The sequence below is a fragment of the Pelophylax lessonae genome, assembly GCF_965119305.1.
Source record: "Pelophylax lessonae genome assembly, chromosome: 4".
Classification (NCBI taxonomy): Eukaryota; Metazoa; Chordata; class Amphibia; order Anura; family Ranidae; genus Pelophylax; species Pelophylax lessonae.
The window spans coordinates 33636630-33652162 of record NC_138771.1 but is presented as its reverse complement, the minus strand read 5'-3'; positions in this window follow the sequence as shown (position 1 = coordinate 33652162).

The following is a 15533-nucleotide window of genomic DNA, read 5'->3' as shown; positions in this document are numbered from 1 at the left end:
TCTTTACTTTTTTAAACCTTTCGTTGCCACAAAACACAAATTAAGAAGAAAAAACACAAATAATGTGTCACTAGTTGGAGTGAGTGTTAAACTAATATCTTCTATGGTGCTCATACCCAAACCCATATCAGGGGTATGTTTTTTTTCTGTCTTCTTGGCTTATGTCATCAAAGTAGACAATAGACAATGTTTATCTGTCCTTTCTACTTGAATTGGGCCTAGATGACCATCATGATGTCTATGGGCACTGCGGACTCAGGCAGAAACCCATAACCCAACCTGGTGGGAATTCCCAGGATGGGAAATTGTGGTTGTTAACTTCTTCTGTTTCCACTCACTTTGCTAATACTGTTGTCCCTAACATTCTGCCGATCAGTCGGCTTAGGAGTACTTTTGAGTCCATTTCACAATGCCCTATAGAGGAGGATTGTGTGGCTCCCAAAACACATTGGCTGTCCTTTGATCTGCTTGTTGTAACCAGTTGGACAATAAAGACCTTGGGGCCACTGTGTTTTTTATTTGGCGTTCTCTTCGACCCATTACACTTGGACTTCTCAGCTCAGGTGAGTGTCCTCTTTGGAGGGGATCTCCATCCTTGTGGAAAGCTGCTGAATGGATGAAAATTTAGTTCAATCAGGGCTGGCATTGTGCTGCCTGGGTCCATAAATAAAATGCTGCCCCCCCAAAAAAAAAAAAAAAATCACGTTCAACAAAAGGCTCCCACGTCCATTATTTTATATAAATATAAAATTTAGAAAATATTATATATACTGTTATTTTCTTCCATAACTCGCCACCAGACTGGTCCACCAAACACCCATTGTCTGTCCTCTGTCCTCCTGTCACTCCTGTGTCCGCTGCGCCCTAAAAGATCCAGCCTGCCCTGCGTAAGATGGAATACGCTGATATCTGATGTCATTGCGCACACCGCGATCATGTGAGGGACATTCCCCTGGCGAGACACTCCACCTCCTCATACTCATCAGTTTGCACTATGGGTGGCAGTATGAGATGGGGGATTGCCGCCTGTGATGTGCTGCAAACTGATGACACATAAAACTGCTGGAAGAAAAATCTTGGAAGTCAATTTGCCACCCCTCTCTAAGTGCTGCCTGGGTCCAATGGAGCCAGTGAGACCCATGGTAGGGCCGGCTCTGGGTTCTACTAAAGGCATTTTTTTTTTACTTTGGATAGAGTAAGGGGGGGGGGGAGGCGGGGTAATAACCCCTGCCAGAGTTTTTATTTTTTTTGCCATCTGTGTCCCATTTCAGAGATTTCCCTTTACTTCCTGTCCGATAGCCAAACAGGAAGTGGAATTAAATCCCTGAAAATTAAGGGTATTTCTTGGGGACCCCCAGATCCCCAGAACTAGTATCCCTATTGGAGTAATTTCCCTCTATTACTTTTCTGGGGACAGCCTAAAATTCTGGATTTTCTTTTACTTTCACTTTCAGTGGTAATGGTAAACAGGAACGTAACGGGAGCACAGACAGCAATAAAAACTGACAGGTGCTCTAATCCCTCTCCACTCTATCCAAAACTTAAAAAAACGTTTTGCCTTTAGTTATACTTGAATTACTTTGTTCACATTTTGTTAATATGTGAAAATCTGTGTTCAGCATCGTTCTACCAATATTTCTTATACTTTAATTGAGCCTAGAAGACCATCATGATGTCTATGGGCACTGCTGACTCAGGCAGAAACCCATAACCCAACCTGGTGAGAATTCTCAGAATGGGAATTTGTGGCTACTAATTTGTTCTCTTTCTACTCAGTAAAAATAATAGGGTGTTAACAAGGGTGTTGATTATGAGGATATCAATGTACACGTAAATATCATGTAGGTGAAACACCTGAAAGCAGTCTTCATTTTTCTACCTCTAAGCTTATATTTGATCACCCTGGCCAGCTTTACCTATACACTTCACCTTATTTTATCTCATTAATTCTTTCATTTATCAAAAATAAGTGACTTTTTACCAATAAGTCTGGAAAACGTATATGATCAGTGTAACTGATCCCCAATACTTGGACCAAGTATTTCTGATTTAGGTCTCCAGAATCTCACGTGATGCCGTGACCAGGCCCATCAATTCCCCCCAAACATCAGCCTAAGCTCGATGAAGGGTAAAACAAAAGACAATTTATTCAACAACTCACTTCCAATATATACAGTCTCATGTGTTTAATTTCATTATCATATGCAAATGCAATTGCATACAGAACATAGTCAACATACCTTGGTCATCTGGTGAATCAGACAATAGGTGAATGAGACTGCAAAATTATCATAATTAACTCAACAAACAACACGCCCCCAAAACAAAGCCGAAACATATTCCTAGAGGTGTAAAGACAAAACCACCTCTAAACAGATGACAGCAGAAGGCGTAGGCTCGTAGACTGCTCGTCTTCGTTTTCAAAACACCTTACTATAAATGTCAATACACATCCCCACAGTAGACAATAGCTGAGTTTGACATCATTAGCATCTCTTTAGTCTCTCATTGTGTGGAGAAGTCCTCTGCTGCAACAGGCAGCTTTAGGCCTGTAACATTGATCCCAGTCTCAGAGTCTGTATGTTGGGGTGACATGGATTTGAGTCCAAAGCAACACTACTCCCATGGTTCTCCAGCATATACCCCTACACAGAGGTGCACTCCCCTACAAGCCAGGGCCCATAGTCCGTGGGCAGGAGTCTGTCCTCCACACACCTCCAGTAACCCCAGCAAATGGGCTTCATCACAATCAGCAATTATTATCATCGCTTTCATCTGCTAGAAGCTCTAATATGTACCCCAAATTCAAATATCCATATATATTTATACACCACATGCATAGATAATTTACACTATATTAACAAAAGTATTGGGATGCCTGCCTTTACACCCAAATTAACTTTATTGGCATCCCAGTCTTAGTCCGTGGGGTTCAAGTTGGCCCACCCTTTGCAGCTATAACAGCCTCAGCTCTTCTGGGAAGGCTGTCTACAAGGTTTAGGAGTGTGTCTATGGGAATGTTTGACCATTCTTCCAGAAGCTCATTTGTGAGGTCAGGGGCTGATGTTGGACGAGAAGATCTGACATGCAGTCTCCGCTCTAATTCATAATAAAGGTGTTCTGTTGGTTTGAGGTCAGGACTCTGGGCAGGCCAGTCCAGTTCCTCCACCCCAAACTCGCTCACTTATATATTTATGGATCTAGCTTTGTGCACTGGTCCAAATCTTTTGGTGAAGGGAGGATTATGGTGTGGGGTTGTTTATCAGGGGTTGGGCTTGGCCCCTTCGTTTCTGTGAAGGGAACTCTTAAGGCACCAGCATACCAAGACATTTTGGACAATTTCATGCTCCCAACTTTGTGGCAAAAGTTTGGGGTTGGCCCTTCCTTTTCCAACATGACTACGCACCAATGCAAGAAGCAAGGTGCATAAAGACATGGATGAGCGAATTTGGGGTGAAGGAACTTGACTGGCCTGAACAGAGTCCTGACCTCAACCTGACAGAACATCTTTGGGAAGAATTAGAGCGCAGAACGCAAAACCAGGCCTTCTCTCCAACATTGGTGCCTGACCTCACAAAGGCACTTCTGGAAGAATGGTTAAACATTCCCATAGACACACTCCTAAACCTTGCAGACAGCCTTGCCAGAAAAGTTGAAGCTGTAACAGCTGAAAAGGGTGGGCCAACTCAATATTGAACCCTACGGGCTAAGACTAGGATGTCATTAAACTTCATGTGCGTGTACAGGCAGGTGTCCCAATACTTTTCGTAATAAAATGTATCTATATTCTCCAACAGATGTGAGGACTGCAAGTAATGTTACCTTTGAAACATCTTTTCAAAGATTCATTGGATACATACACATCCAGGATTATTGGTTTATTAATAGAGACATGGCTAGAGATTGGGCACAAAATTCCATCTAGAATAATCTTTCTCATCTAGGGTTCCTCCAGACGTTTCTAGGGGTTCCTTGAGCAAGGAGCAATTTCTTCCTCTCAGACAAATAATGAATGAGACTATTGATCTTTTAGCTTTCTGTTAGAGGGGGATTCTTCCCACTGACCATAAATGTAAGGAGCATTCTTCCTATTGACCATCACACTAATGTAAAGTAAGCTGTAGATATAGTAATTATTAGCAAGGGTTCTCTAAGAACAGGAAAGTAATTTTAAGGGTTCCTCCATGTTAAAAAGTTTGAGATAGGCTGATCTAGAAGGTGATTCATTTGGACTTTCTTTATGTTACACATATAAGAGGTTATTCTGTGTATGGTGGGAAGACATAAACAAAAGAAACAATGCTTGAGCTCTATAATAAGTTGTGGAGAAAATCTACTATGAAAAATAATGTAATAGAGCACTTTTGAAAATAATAGGACTAGCTTTCAGATAGAACTATGAACAATTTTGAGAATAAGACTTTCTCCTGTCCACCTCCACATCCAGCAGGTGCCAAGGTCAGGTACTTCTGTTAACACAAAGCTAATGTATAATAAGAATGACATAGAAAACCTTGTGCAAAGAAATCAAGGGAAATTTGATGGATTTAATTCTAGTTACCAGTCCATGGTTAATAGCACAAGGATAGGCATTGGCTGCTGTGGACAGTTTTCTCCTGATTCCCTTGCTCTATTTTTTTTAGATAAACACTTGGGGAAGGTAAATGGAAGAATATTACAAACTGTAGATGCAAGAAGTCGTTTTCAACGGGAAAGGGGATGCAAGTCTCAAAACAGTAGACTTTGGACAATCAGGAGTCAATGTGAATTAAAAAATCGAATTCATCTAATGAATCAGAAAAAGGGTTTAAAAAGGGTTCATATGGATTCTGCACAGTGTTCTCCAGCATATTTCAACTTTTGCCCATGCCGTTCTTTTTAATACACAAAATATATCTAAAATCTCCTTGAGGGCAGGGACTGATTTGGATGTACATTCTATCTGTAAAGCGCTGCGTAAATTGACAGCGCTATATAAGTACCTGAAATAAATAAATAAATTATAGTAAAATAATGGAAAATAATTCTATCCTTGTTACATTTCTAAACATTTGTTCTTTTTTTTCCTGTGGCATATTACTTGTACCTGTGAGTACAGGTGTATGTATCATTGGATATGTACATACCTAGGATTCTTGGTTTACTAATAGAGATTCGACTAGAGACCAAAATACACTTTCTCAGCCAGGGTTCCTCCAGAGGTTGCTAGGGGTTCCTTGAGTTAGAAACAATTTCAACCTCTCAGATAAGAACCACAGAGACTGATAATCGTTTAGCTTTCTGTAAGAGGGGGATTCTTCCTACTGACCAAACTCTTGGGAAAGGTAAATGGAAGGAGATTACGAACCATAGACTCAAAAGTGCTTTTGCAACTTGAAAGGGGGGGTGCAAGTCTCAAAGCAAGGCTTTGAAGAGGTTGACTTTGGACAACCAGGAGTCTATGTGAATAAAAAATCGAATTTGACTAAAGAATTAGAAAATGGGCTGAAAGAAGGCTCATATGGATTCTCTGCACAGGGTTCCTCAGCATATTTCCACTTCTGCCCATGCCATATTTTTTAATACACAAAATATATCTACCGTATATACTCGAGTATAAGCCGACCCGAGTATAAGCCGAGGCCCCTACTTTTACCACAAAAAGATGGGAAAAATCATTGACTCGAGTATAAGCCTAGGGTGAGAATGCAGGGCGGCGGGCATGGTACAGGAGAATGCAGGGTGACTGGCATGGTGCAGGAGAATGCAGGGTGACTGGCATGGTGCAGGAGAATGCAGGGTACTGGCATGGTGCAGGAGAATGCAGGGTACTGGCATGGTGCAGGAGAATGCAGGGCGGCGGGCATGGTACAGGAGAATGCAGGGTGACTGGCATGGTGCAGGAGAATGCAGGGTACTGGCATGGTGCAGGAGAATGCAGGGTACTGGCATGGTACAGGAGAATGCAGGGTACTGGCATGGTACAGGAGAATGCAGGGTACTGGCATGGTGCAGGAGAATGCAGGGTACTGGCATGGTACAGGAGAATGCAGGGTACTGGCATGGTGCAGAAGAATGCAGGGTACTGGCATGGTACAGGAGAATGCAGGGTACTGGCATGGTACAGGAGAATGCAGGGTACTGGCATGGTGCAGGAGAATGCAGGGTACTGGCATGGTACAGGAGAATGCAGGGTACTGGCATGGTGCAGGAGAATGCAGGGTACTGGCATGGTGCAGGAGAATGCAGGGTACTGGCATGGTACAAGAGGATCCGGGGTTGTGGGCATACTACAGGAGATGCAGTGCTGTGGGCATGGTACAGGTGGACCATGCCCGCAGCACTGCATCCCTTGTAGTGTGCCCGCAGCCCTGCATAATGGCAGGTAGTGAAGCTGTTTCACTTACCTGTTCCAGAGGCGCCTTCATTTTAAAAATGGCGCCGCCGCTCGGGAGAGGCCGGGAATAGCCGAAATTACACGAGCGGCGGCGGCGCGTGCGCGGTGACATGTATGCGACGGGCGGCGCCATTTTTAAAGCTTAAGCCCGTCGGAGCGGACAGGGAATTTTTTTTTTTTCCTTGACTCGAGTATAAGCCGAGGGGGACGTTTTCAGCACAAAAAAATGTGCTGAAAAACTCGGCTTATACTTGAGTATATACGGTAATAGTAAATAAATGGAAAATAATCATTAAATACATACACATACAGGATTATTGGTTTATGAATAAAGACATGGCTAGAAATTGGGTGCATAATTCCATCTAGAACAAACTTTCTTAACCAAGGTTCCATGGACCCCTGGGATTCCTCCAGAGGTTGCTAGGGGTTCCTTGAGCAATGAGCCATTTCTGCCTCTCAGATAAGAACCGCGGTGACTGATGATCTTTTAGCTTTCTGAGAGAGGGGGATTTTTCCCACTGACCAAATACGTAGAAAAGGTAAATAAAAGGAGATTACAAACCGTAAATGTAAGAGGGCATTTGCAACTGGAAAGGGGATGCAAATCTCAATGCAGGGCTTTGAAGAGGTAGACTTTGGCCAATTAGGAGTCAATGTGAATAAAAAATCGAACTCGCTTGAAGAATCAGAAAAAGGGTTGAAAGAGGGCTCATATGGATTCTATGCACAGGGTTTCTCAGCATATTTCCACTTCTGCCCATGCCATATTTTTTTAATACACAAAATATATCTAATAGTAAAAGAATGGAAAATAATTCTAAACTTGCCTAAGGCTTCATAAAGTTACATTTCTCAACATTCCTTCTATTTTTTTTTCTGTGGCATATTACTTGTACCTGTGGGAACTCTCTATTTCTCTAAATGAAGAACAGACCTACTTTTTCCTTCAATTGATTAGGTAAAAATCAATTGTTTTCTTTGCGTCCTTATTCCAGCTTGAATTTCCCTATTACAGCTAGTAAAAAATGAATCAATTACGGGACTACATGTGACTCATAGAATTGTTTTTTTTTTTCTACTCGGGAAATGATCATAAAGGTGGGTGCAGTGTTAACAGACAAGTGACCTTTATGGCTAACCTCCCCGAGTTTGGAATCTACATTGAGCCGGTTGTCCACCCTTGTTACAGAAGGAGCACTGTGTAAAATATAGGAGAGCATTTAGAGAATGGTGTTTGTGTTAATTTGTGTTTGTGCTCTGTAAAATGAAATTGTAGCAGGGGAATAGCCTTGAAATGAAGAAGGCCTTTGAGTTATACAAGCGCAGGCCACAAGTGAGAGCACTTTGTGTTAAGGTTACAATTTGTGTAATCTACGATAGATGGTTGTTTAAAGATCAAGCAGAGAGCTACGGAGATGCTGCCTGACTTGAGAACTTTAATTTACTGTCACTGTTAGTCCCTTTGAGGTTTATAGTGGTATTATAATACACAGCATCAATCACATGAAACAAGAACGGATTTACAGTTTGTTTTAAAGACTGCAAATGCAATGTAATGCAAATAGCATGCCTCGTGGGCATTTACATTTAATGGGAAAGCTTGAGATGCAAAAGATTGGTTGGACAAATTTGAAATTGACTATAATATGGCCTTCTATTTCAGTAGAGCAGAAACAATAATTATTTCATGGGTTTGTTTTACCCTATTTACAAATGACATAATGCTAATTATGATGCCTAAGCTGTTTGCCACACATGATCACTCGATTGTAAGCTTCTTGACGCAAGTTTGGTTGGAAGGTTTAGGAATAATTCTTATATCTTTAGCTGTCGCATCACACATTGAGATTGAGATTAAAATGTTAATGTATATTGTAAAGAGAATCTGTATTATTATTATTATACAGGGTTTATATAGCGCCAACAGTTGGCACAGCACTTTACAACATGAGGGCAAACAGTACAGTTACAAAACTATTTAATCAGGGCTGGCTGGGTAGAATAAAAGAATAAAAAAGGCTGCCCCCCCAAAAAAAAATCACGCCCAACAAAAGGCCCCCACATCAATTATTTTATATAAATATAACTTTTAGAAAATATTATGTATACTGTTATCTTCTTCCATAACCCAAAACTGGAGCGGTCCATCAAACACCCGCTGTCTGTCCTCAGTCCTCCTGCCACTCCTGTGTCTGCCGTGCCCACCGCCTTAGAAGAAGATCCAGCCTGTCCTGTGTGAGATGGAGTGTGCTGATGTCTGAGGTCATTGTGCACACCACAAACACGCAGGGGAAGTTCCCCAGAGGAGACCATCTGCCTCCTCATACTCATCAGTTTGTACTATGGGGGCAGTATGAGATGGGGAAATGCTGCCCGTAACTCGCCGCAAACTGATGACACACAAAACTGCTATAAAAAAAAAATCTTGGGAGTCAATTTGCTGCCCCTCTCCAAGTGCTGCCTGGGTCCAATGGACCCAGAGGGACCCATGGTGGGGCGGGCCCTGAATTCAATACAGGAGGAATCAGAGGGACCTGCTCACTAGAGCTTACAATCTAGGAGGGAGGGTCAAGTGATACAAAAAAGATGATAATTGTGGAGGATGAGCTGATGAAGAAAATAAAAGTACAGTTGTTAGGTGGAGGCAGGATAGGCTACTCTGAAGAGAAGGGTTTTCAGAGATCGCCTGAAAGTGGACAGAGTAGGAGATAGTTGGACACATTGGAGTAGGGAGTTCCATAGGATGGAAGAGGCTCGGGAGAAGTCCTGGTTGTGGGCATGGGAGAAGGTGATAAGGGAGATAAAGAGCAGGAAATCTAGGAAGGAACAATCTTTTTTTATATCCTATATGTCATTTAGGGAAGTAGCAGTAGCTAAGACATCCCTAAAGCCCCACAAATAGTTAGTTTGTCATACCTAGACCAGCTATAAGACAATAAAAACTTTATTGTATTCATCAGAGTTTGCTACAAATATGGCACGAAAATTATTGTAAGTGCCGGTTCACACTACCGCGGCACGACTTCGGGGGCGACCTGTGAAGTAGCGTGCACCGCGACTTGCACGGACTTCATATAATGAATGTCAATGCAAGTTGCTCCGATGTCACTCCGAACTAGTATAGGAACTACTTTCTAAGTCAGAGCGACTTGAGTCGCTCCTATTAAAATGGTTCCCATAGCACTGCATGGACCGCGACTTGTCAGGCTGACCAGTCGCCTGACAAGTCGCGGTAGTGTGAATGTGCACTAAATGAAAGAAGCACAGGCCTTAGTAAGCCTCTGTTGTCAAAATAGGACTTTGTGTTATGTCCCTTTGTAAATATGCCCATACACATTAGGTGGTGGTCAGACACAGAAATAAAATAGATATAAATGAGACTAAGCAGCTTGAAAGATGCCTTAAGCCTGGTAAACGTGATGACATTATCGCACTATTGATCGTCCGGATTTATTTGCATCCTAGTCTCCATATAAAAAAAAAAGAGGTTACTAAAGTAAGAAAATTCTCATATGACCGAATAAGAATTCGGAAGTGATGTAATGTATTTGTATTGTATTTTTATTGCATTTGTATTGTATTTTCTGCTGAAAATTGTGCTGATTAAATGGCAGTTGTGAGAGAAAAATGTTGCTTTTGTCCCATCGAATAATTTCAAACAAAAGCGGTGTGATTAGATTATTGTATGATCGCTTCGAAAACTGTATTTTTTTGTCAGATTTTCTGATCGCACACAGAGGCTCTGAGATCAAGCAGCCTTGTAATGGCTGCTTACACATTTTTGGCCCCTTTCCTTCTGCTGTGGTGTGCAACTGACGTCGTGTTCTATGATTGGAGGAAAGCATCCAATCAGGAGAAAGAGTGTTGGTTGTAGGGAAGATTCTCCATTAGTTAGAAGGAGAATATTCTTTTTGGTTGAGGAACAAGAAGACGGGATCATCCTTAGCAGCTGTAAGTTCAGTATCCCTCTCATGGAAGAACATAGGTTATAGATTATGTTCCCATAGGGACTCCTTACACATTTTGATTTTACTGTACACTAACTGGTAACAACATAACAATGAGTTTTTGAAAGATTTATATTTTTTCGATAAAAAAAAAAAGCATTGTTTGCAAAGCCAAAAGAGAATAAATATATTTGGGAAATGCGGCGTTATAGCCCAGGGATGGGTAATAAATTGTGCCTGGGGTGTAATGACAGGTCTGCAGCCTGCACATGACACCAGTACACCGGGGGCCAAGCGGCAGGTGAGGGTCGTTGTACTCTGGAAGCACAATCATGTGGACAGCAAATTCCATTTTGCAGACAGCAGCCATTTCTAGAGGCGGAATGAATGCCATGATGTGGTTGTGTGCTGGATGTTGTATGGAACACAATGCATACTCCATGCCACCCCCCACTCCCCCCCCCTATACTTCAATCAGTGCAGAACGATCATATATGTATGTATGACACAAGCAGCCCACTACAGTCTATGTGGGTGACATGTCCATGCTTCCTTGGAGCCTGCTATGCAATGTGCTAATAATAGCAGAGCTCAATGGCAGCATCCTACACCATACATACAACTGGCAGTGGCAGGGTACATAACGAGCACTGGCAACCCCAGGACTGGTCAGTGCAGCAGGCTTTGTGGCAGCAGTGAAAGGGTAAACCTGAAATTGTGCCCAGGGCAGAGGAGGGGAGCGGGGCATTAACCCTGCCAGTGCTGGCCCTGCGAGTACTGTGCACTATGCCACGTACAGTACACTCTCTTTGATCACCAACCTGCTCTACTGATCAGGTTGTCCCCCATATCAGTCCATGTACCTTACCGGCCCTGGGGTGAAGCTCATTCATACAAGCTGCAGCTAGGTAAACAAACCCCCATCCAGGTCTGCCTTCACTCCATCCAGGTCCCGGCTTCCCCAGCTTCTCCTCCCAGCTGATCAGGTCTTCAGATCCACTTCCTGTCCTAAATGGCCTGGGAGGAGAAGCCAGAAGACAAAAGCGAATATTGATTCAAGTGGGTGGATTCGGGGCTCAGTGCTCTGCTCTCCGAGCCCAACCTTTTTGAAGCCAATTAGAGCTTTAGGCTCTAATCATAAGCTTAAAAAAAAAAAACTCATAAAATCCTATGAGTTCGGCGCCATGCATGGAGATTAGTAGGCGGCGCATGGAAATTGGGGGGGCGACGCCCCTATGGACTGGCCGCTGATGCGTGGTAATCTTCCAGTGTGGTCACGGTTAATAGAACTGAGGGGTATGGTGGGCACTCATCAAGAGTTCCCGACTATGCCCGCCCTTTCTGCCCACCTCCTTCTTTTGTAGAAGCCGTACTACAGCTTCCATGAATGAAACACAATAAATTCTAAACAAAATATTCTCCCCAAATGTCTCTCCACTTATACCCAACCACATTCATGTCACTCTGCTTCTAGTCAACCAGAAGGAAGCAAGAAACGCTACCATGGCAATTGGCTACCCATGAGCTAAAGTTTACATCGGTAATGCAGCCCATCCCAGACTCCCTTGCTGACCCAGCAGAACCAGGGCCAAGTAAGCGAGGGTTGCTTGCCCCCCCTCCCCCATCAGTGTCGATGGTGAAATCTTTTAAAAGGTTAGTTCACCTTCACCAAATAGCTGCCTTTGCCGGTAAGGGGTGGCAGTAGATCCACCAAAGTTAAAGTGACTGTGAAGGTAAAAGTTTTTTTTTTTACATAACAAACATCTCTATACTTACATGCTCTGTGCAATGGCTCCTCCTCTCTGTCCAGTGCCCCCATGGGAAGCTGATCCCCAATGGGGGAATTTGTGCTTGCTGCTCTCTCCTGAGCCCCACAACTGCTTCAATTGAAACAGACAGTGGGACTCAGTCCCCCCATTTCCTCATCACTGGCTTTGACTGATAGCACTGCGAACCAATGGCTCCTGGTGCCCCAGAAAAACCAACGAGACCCAAAAGTGAGAGGAGAGAAGAGTTGCACAGTGCTGGATCGAATGAGGGTTCAAGAAAGTAAAAGGGTGGTGAGGGGGGATGCTGATGCCTAAACATTTTTTACCTTAATGGAAGGAATGGTTAGGCTTTACAACCACTTTAAATAAAGACTTTGCTATAGGTGTAGGCCATTCTTCCTAGAACGACATCATCCTGTACTTACTTGTTACTAGAACATTGCCAAGACAATCCCAGCTAATTCAAACCCCCTTACATGCACTCTCTCTCGTCGCAGTAGCTCTGAGCTCAGCAATGCTGTGATGGAGGAGATTGTGGACCGCTTACCTGCAGGGGGTGAAGAGCTTTCTTCTGTGATGATGGGATGAGCAATAACATCTGGGAGTGTCTTAGCAAACATTCTAGCAACAAGGCAAAATAGGATGATGCCATTTCTAGGAGTTTTTTGACCAAGCTTTCGGAGCTACGTCAATGGTGTACACCTATATTAGGGCATTATCCAACTTTAGTCAAAGTCGCACAGGTTGTTTTTATCTACAGCAGTGCCTCGCAACCTTTTTTCACTCGAGGCACCCTTTAAAAATTATGGACAATCTCGAGGCACCCTTTAAAAATGATTGACAGTCTCAAGGGACCCCATTCTAAAATGTCAAAACTATTCTAAAAGATTTACATAATGCAGCAACATCAACACAAGTAGCATACCCAACGTTGGAGTTTATTTATTCTTTCAAAGCAAATACACTTTTGCAAACTGGAACCAAATAGTATTCTAATGTTTCTCTTGTCCCTCAGTTTTTCTCCATCACTCAGGTAATGTGACCCCAACACTGATAAAGAGGGGCAGGGGAGAGTCAAACAAGGATGCTACACTGACGTCCTCTATATTAATAACCACTTAAGCCCCGGAAGATTTTACCCCCTTCCTGACCAGGGCCTATTTTGCGATTCAGCACTGCGTGATTTTAACGGACAATTGCGCGGTCGTGCGACACTGTACCCAAATGAAATTGACGACCTTTTTTTCCCACAAACAGAGCTTTCTTTTGGTGGTATTTGATCACCTGTGCGATTTTTTGATCATGCGCTATAAACAAAAAAAGAGCGACAATTTTGCAAAAAAAAAAACAATATTTTTCACATTTTTTTATATGAAATTCCCCCCCCCCCCCCAAAAAAAATAGTAAAAATCAAAATTTTTTAACATTTTAGGCCAATTTGTTTTCTGCTACATATGTTTGTTAAAAAAAATTGCAAAAAGCGTATTTTTATTGGTTTGCGCAAAAGTTATTGCGTTTACTAACTAAGGGAAAGATTTTTGTCATTTTTATTGTTCTTTTTTTTTAACGAGTAGTGGCGGCGATCTGCGACATTGCGGCGGACAGATCGGACCATTGACAAACATTTTTTACACTTTTCGGGATACCAGTGACATTTCTACAGTAATCAGTGCTATACATATGCACTGTTACTGTAAAAATGACACTGGCAGGGAAGGGGTTAACTTTATTTGAGAAGGAGGGGTTAAGTGTGTCCCTAGGGGTGTGTTTCTTACTGTGATTGGATGTGGCTGTGTGTGTAACAGCAGAGATCTACGGTCCTACGTAGCAGAACCGTCTGATCTGTGCTGTTACACAGGGAGAATGACAGGCGGCTGTGTTTACATTAGCCGCTTGCCTTTCTCCCGCTGTAACGGACAATTGCGAGTGCCTGGCGGACATCAGGTCCGCCGGGAACACGAACGGTGGGGGGGTCTGTGAGCGAGCGGGAACGGGAGCGCGCCTCCGGCGGCACGTGCTCGCTCCCTAGAGCCTCACAGGCAAGCGACGTAGACCTACGTCACTTTGCCTGTAAGGGGCTGACCGCCGCAGTCAATAGTCGGGCGGCGGTCGGCAAGTGGTTAACTTATGATGGCATTGGTTGTTAAGATGCCAGCTAGAAAGTTGTAATGGTGCACAATGAAAATCTGTGTCTTTGTGTAACTAAAAGGCAGCCCTCATTCGCTCGCCGGCTTGTATACAATTTTGGGGCAATTTTTAGGCATTTTGCCAAGACACCCCTGAAGAAACTTCAAGGCACCCCAGGGTACCTGGGCACCCTGGTTTAAAAATGCTGATGTCCAGGTATCCCTTGCTTACACAGGCAGTTTTTTTTAGTAAAGGTGAACTAACCCTTCAAAGCAGCCCCTATGAGAATGGATAAGCAGAAGCCTTTCATACTAGGAAATGAACTGCAAAGATGCATCATGTGGTCACCAATGACATCATGATGATCCAACATCTGCAGTGACATCATCAAAGCGCGGTGACCCTGGGTGCCTGACAACACATGCCGTTTTGCCTATAGATAATTCCAGTGCTTTCACAGCATATCATTTTTAGCTCCTTATCATACTTTTCCTAATGTCTTGTAAAATATTGGATTTATTATATAACATGTGGTGTGCAGCATTACTTTTTTTTTAACCTCTGTATTTACAGGAGAACATAACATTGTAACAGCGAGCCAACTAGGTCTGCTTATTTAACAGCCGTCACGCTCGCTGCCAAAGCCAGTATTACTAACATCTACATAAAAGAATACATGAGGGCAACACCCACAAAAAAGGAAGTAACCTGTCTGAGACTCCAGGCTATTAGAACATCAAACACATAAGAGGGCAATTATCCTCAAAGCCTAACAATAGCAATGCAGTTTGTAAATCATGATTTGCTTTAATTCACCCTTGTGTCTGCCACATGCCAAAGTGGGAAACCAATTGCATAATAAGTTGTTTTTTTCATAATTTCCCAGATTAGGATTTTATTAATGGCTGTCAGCAACAAATGCTAGGCATGTGTTTCATTAACTGCTGCGGCAAGCTGTGCCAGCTGTGACATCATAGCTGATGTAAAGGCATGTTACAGTACTCTGCATTACTTGCCAAGAGGAAGATTGATTGCCGGGTCCCCAGCTCTTATTTGCATGAAACTACAAATAGATTGTAAATAGTTTGTTTTCCTTCCACGGCTGCTCATATCGCTAACGGGAAGAGAACTGCTTTTGGGCAGAGGGATATGGAGCTATGTCTTTCCAATGATTGTGTAAGCTTGTAAAATGAAACTGTATTTATCCGCCCCGGGTAATAAAATCATCGGAGATTCTCCCTGTGTGGTGCGAATATATTTTTTTCAGATGTATGCATTATTTAAGACTGCCTAGATGTTGGTTCCTTTTAA